Source organism: Homarus americanus, unplaced genomic scaffold (assembly GCF_018991925.1).
Source record: "Homarus americanus isolate GMGI-L3 unplaced genomic scaffold, GMGI_Hamer_2.0 scaffold39843, whole genome shotgun sequence".
In the NCBI taxonomy this organism is placed as follows: domain Eukaryota; kingdom Metazoa; phylum Arthropoda; class Malacostraca; order Decapoda; family Nephropidae; genus Homarus; species Homarus americanus.
Window position 1 is genome coordinate 8,049 of NW_024757462.1, and position 4,452 is coordinate 12,500.

Consider the following 4,452-nt stretch of genomic DNA (forward strand, 5'->3'; position numbering starts at 1 on the left):
TCATTGGGTCAGAGGAATGGCAGTGGAGCGGGCTAATGGCGAGTAGGCTCGCGATCTATCAATTACACTAGCCAGGTCGCTCTCCCTATTGAACATTATTACTCTCACGTCGCCACTGCGGTTTCGCGACAGCAGCAGCAGCATCATCATGATGTTGCATCCACCAATTAGTCCGGAACCGGGTTATTCGGCTGTCTGCGAACAGTCCGGTTTTAACCTTACCCAACATCCACTCTCGAGGTGCGGTGCGGTGAATGTCCTATCGTCCGACCTTGTATGCTGGATTGCACTATTTCACTATATTAAGGGGAGAGGGTGCCTTCACACACATATTCGGTGTGAAATATCTTCCGCCCCCAGCGAGGCGCCTCTCTCAAAGCATTCAAAAACAACAACCAAAATTGCCGTCGCTTCCCTGCCCTGCTGGAGCAGAAGGAGAGAGAGAGAGATTTTAGTCTCATTGGATCAGAGGAATGGCAGTGGAGCGGGCTTATGGCAGTAGGCTCGCTCTATCAATTACACTTGCCAGGTCTCTCTTCCGTTTGGACATTCTCTCTCTCTCTCTCGGCGCACGTCGCCACCCTACTAGTTTCCGTCACAGCATATGCTGCGGCCTTTCAGTCGGAACGGGCTCCCTTCGCCTTGCTGTCTGCCCAACTTAGCGGACTTGCGTTGGCTGATCACCCGTCTTCGCGTCTGTGCCGGCCTTCAATGCAGCGCCCAACCGTCTCTTGACCGAGATTCATTGCACTATTCCGCGCAAACGGCTACCCTAAATGTGCATAGACAACGCTCATGGTTCAACACGACCAGGGCGCAGTCTGGGCCGAGTATACTAAAAGAGAGTTTAGCAGCCAAAACTCGTCAAAGCACACGTTGGTTACCCCATCACCTAACAACGATGATGGCGGTTCCCACCGTGAAATACACAACCTAACCAATATTGGGCGACGATGGCGCTCATGAGCCCACGTCCCCACAAACAGTAAGAGAGAGAGGAGGAGATGGGCCAATGTGGGTCCAATGTCTTATGCCTCGCTGGGGCAAAGAAGAGAGAAGAGCGGATAAGGGAGGAGATTGGCCAACGTGCGGTCCCTCGCCCAATGTCGGCTGCCTCGCTGGAGCTGGGTAAAGAGGAGAGGAGCGGATAAGGGAGGAGATTGGCACACGGTGGCGCTGCCGGCCGAGGATAGAAGAGAAGGTGCAGTTTGATCTGATCATCTGGTTTGCTATTTCTCTAAGGCCAACGTGCGGTCCCTCGCCCAATGTCGGCTGCGCTGGGGCAAAGAGAAGAGGAGAGATAAGGGAGGAGATTGGCACACACGGTGGCGCTGCCGGCACCGAGGATAGCGAGAGAAGGTGCAGTTTGATCTGATCATCTGGTTTGCTATTTCTCTAAGGCCAACGTGCGGTCCCTCGCCCAATGTCTTCTGCCTCGCTGGGGCAAAGAGAAGAGGAGCGGATAAGGGAGGAGAGATTCGCCAACGTGCGGTCCCTCGCCCAATGTCGGCTGCCTCGCTGGAGCTGGGGCAAGAGAGCGGATAAGGGAGGAGATGGCACACACGGTGGCGCTGCCGGCCGAGGATAGCAAGAAGGTGCAGTTAGATCTGATCATCTGGTTTGCTATTTCTCTAAGGCCAACGTGCGGTCCCTCGCCCAATGTCTTCTGCCTCTCTCTCAATCTCACTATTTTGGCCGCCGTGATAGGCGCGCCAACAGCAACTACCTGGTTGATCCTGCCAGTAGTCATATGCTTGTCTCAAAGATTAAGCCATGCATGTGTAAGTACAAGCCGATTTAAGGCGAAACCGCGAATGGCTCATTAAATCAGCTATGTTTCATTGGATCTGTAAACCCACTTACTTGGATAACTGTGGCAATTCTAGAGCTAATACATGCAATTGGTCTCTGACCGCAAGGGAAGAGCGCTTTTATTAGTTCAAAACTGGTCGGGCCCGGTCCGTAACCCACCTGTGGTGAATCTGAATAACCGGGCTGGCGCCGGTCTCCGCGCGCCTTCTTTCAAGTGTCTGCCTTATCAGCTTTCGATTGTAGGTTATGCGCCTACAATGGCTATAACGGTAACGGGAATCAGGGTTCGATTCCGGAGAGGGCCTGAGAAACGGCTACCACATCTAAGGAAGGCAGCAGGCACGCAAATTACCCACTCCGCGGGGAGGTAGTGACGAAAAATAACGATGTGAGTCTCATCGAGGCCTCGCAATCGGAATGAGTACACTTTAAATCCTTTAACGAGTATCCATTGGAGGGCAAGTCTGGTGCCAGCAGCCGCGGTAATTCCAGCTCCAATAGCGTATATTAAAGTTGTTGCGGTTAAAAAGCTCGTAGTTGGATCTCAGTTCCGGACTGACGGTGCACCGCCCGGTGTTTACTGTCACGCTCCGAACAGCGCCGGCTCGCGCAGGATGCTCTTTGTCGAGTGTCCCGAGTGGCGGAGAGTTTACTTTGAAAAAATTAGAGTGCTCAGAGCAGGCTATTTGAATGGCCCGAATGATGCATGGAATAATGGAATAGGACCTCGGTTCTATTTTGTTGGTTTTCGGAACCAGAGGTAATGACTAATCGGAACAGGCGGGGCATTCGTATTGCGCTAGAGGTGAAATTCTTGGACCGTCGCAAGACGAACTACTGCAAAGCATTTGCCAAGGATGTTTTCATTAATCAAGAACGAAAGTTAGAGGTTCGAAGGCGATCAGATACCGCCTAGTTCTAACCATAAACGATGCCAACTAGCGATCCGCCGGCGTTATTCCCATGACCCGGCGGGCAGCTGAAACCAAAGTCTTTGGGTTCCGGGGAAATATGGTTGCAAAGCTGAAACTTAAAGGAATTGACGGAAGGGCACCACCAGGAGTGGAGCCTGCGGCTTAATTTGACTCAACACGGAAACCTCACCAGGCCCAGACACGGAAGGATTGACAGATTGAGAGCTCTTTCTCGATTCGGTGGGTGGTGGTGCATGGCCGTTCTTAGTTGGTGGAGCGATTTGTCTGGTTAATTCCGATAACGAACGAGACTCTGGCCTACTAAGTAGTCGACGGATCTCCAGAAAATGGTGTCAGTTCGCAACTTCTTCTTAGAGGATAAGCGGCAATTCTAGCCGCACGAGATTGAGCAATAACAGGTCTGTGATGCCCTTAGATGTTCTGGGCCGCACTACACTGAAGGGATCAACGAGTTTTCCCCCTCCGAGAGGGGTAACCCGTTCAAAGCCTTTCTTGATAGGGATTGGGGCTTGCAATTGTTTCCCATGAACGAGGAATTCCCAGTAAGTGCAAGTCATCAGCTTGCGCTGACTACGTCCCTGCCCTTTGTACACACCGCCCGTCGCTACTACCGATTGAATGATTTAGTGAGGCCGGACTGGCGCTCTTGGATTGTCGGCCCGTTGCCCGAGGGTTTTCTGGGGTCGTCGCCTCGAGCTGACGGAAAGATGTCCAAACTTGATCATTTAGAGGAAGTAAATCGTAACAAGGTTTCCGTAGGTGAACCTGCGGAAGGATCATTAACAGAGAGAAAGAAAAACTACTACTACTCTCCTGATTTGGGCGGTCTCGGGCTCTGCTCTGCAACTCCAGCGAAAAGGACAATCCGGCCCCGCAAAAATAGGTACCACCACGCTGTAGGTGGACCACACTCGGGCGGCGAGGAGGAGGACGGACGGGCTTTGGACGGCTGCCCGTCCGTTCCTTACTACCGGCGAATAAGCCTCTTGACCCAAAAGAGTGAAATTCAAGTGTCAAAAAACAACAACAAGCCGTCCGGCCAAACCCAAACCACAAACTTGGGCTATGTCTGTCAAACCCTTTCATTGAGACTCGACCTGTGATGGTTAGTCGCAAAAAGACCAAATGGCAAATACACAACTCTTAACGGGGGATCACTCGGCTCGTGGGTCGATGAAGACCGCAGCAAACTGCGTGTCGGTATGTGAATCGCAAGAATACCAGATACATCGACAAGTTGAACGCATATTGCGGCGGCAGCCATATGAGCTTGCGCCGCCTCTCTCGAGGGTCGGAAATATACATCCATCGGTTGCTGCGAGTTCGGTGCCTGCTGACTGTCTCCCGACACGAGGTAACCCGAACCGAGCTTCGCCTTGGGGTTTAATCGCCCGCGCCTTGCGCGAGGCGTGCCCTTAAAACAAGCAAGCCTATCACTAGCAAGTCCATGGACTTGGCGCACCCACATTCAACCACAACAAAGCGACAGTTGTCGCCCTAAAATAACTGGAGGCGGCGCTCTTTTGCCTGCTGTCCACAGAGACACGAATGGCCGTCGGCCGCTCATGGCTGATGCTGCACATGTTCTAAGAGGCACTCCATCCCACGAAGAGAAACGAAACCGGGTCGGATATCTTTTAAAGTAAGCCCGCCGGAATTTCGTCTATCACCTCGAAAAGAGTGCTTGGCATGCATTGCAGTGGAA

The 4,452-nt window shown here is 52.5% G+C and overlaps 1 non-coding gene across 1 annotated transcript; it reads left to right on the plus strand.

Moving 5' to 3' along the window:
• Positions 1-3,885: 3,885 nt before the first annotated feature.
• Positions 3,886-4,041, plus strand: LOC121857473. The gene has a single exon (XR_006087194.1). It is a non-coding gene; the product is annotated as a 5.8S ribosomal RNA (ribosomal RNA).
• Positions 4,042-4,452: the final 411 nt, after the last annotated feature.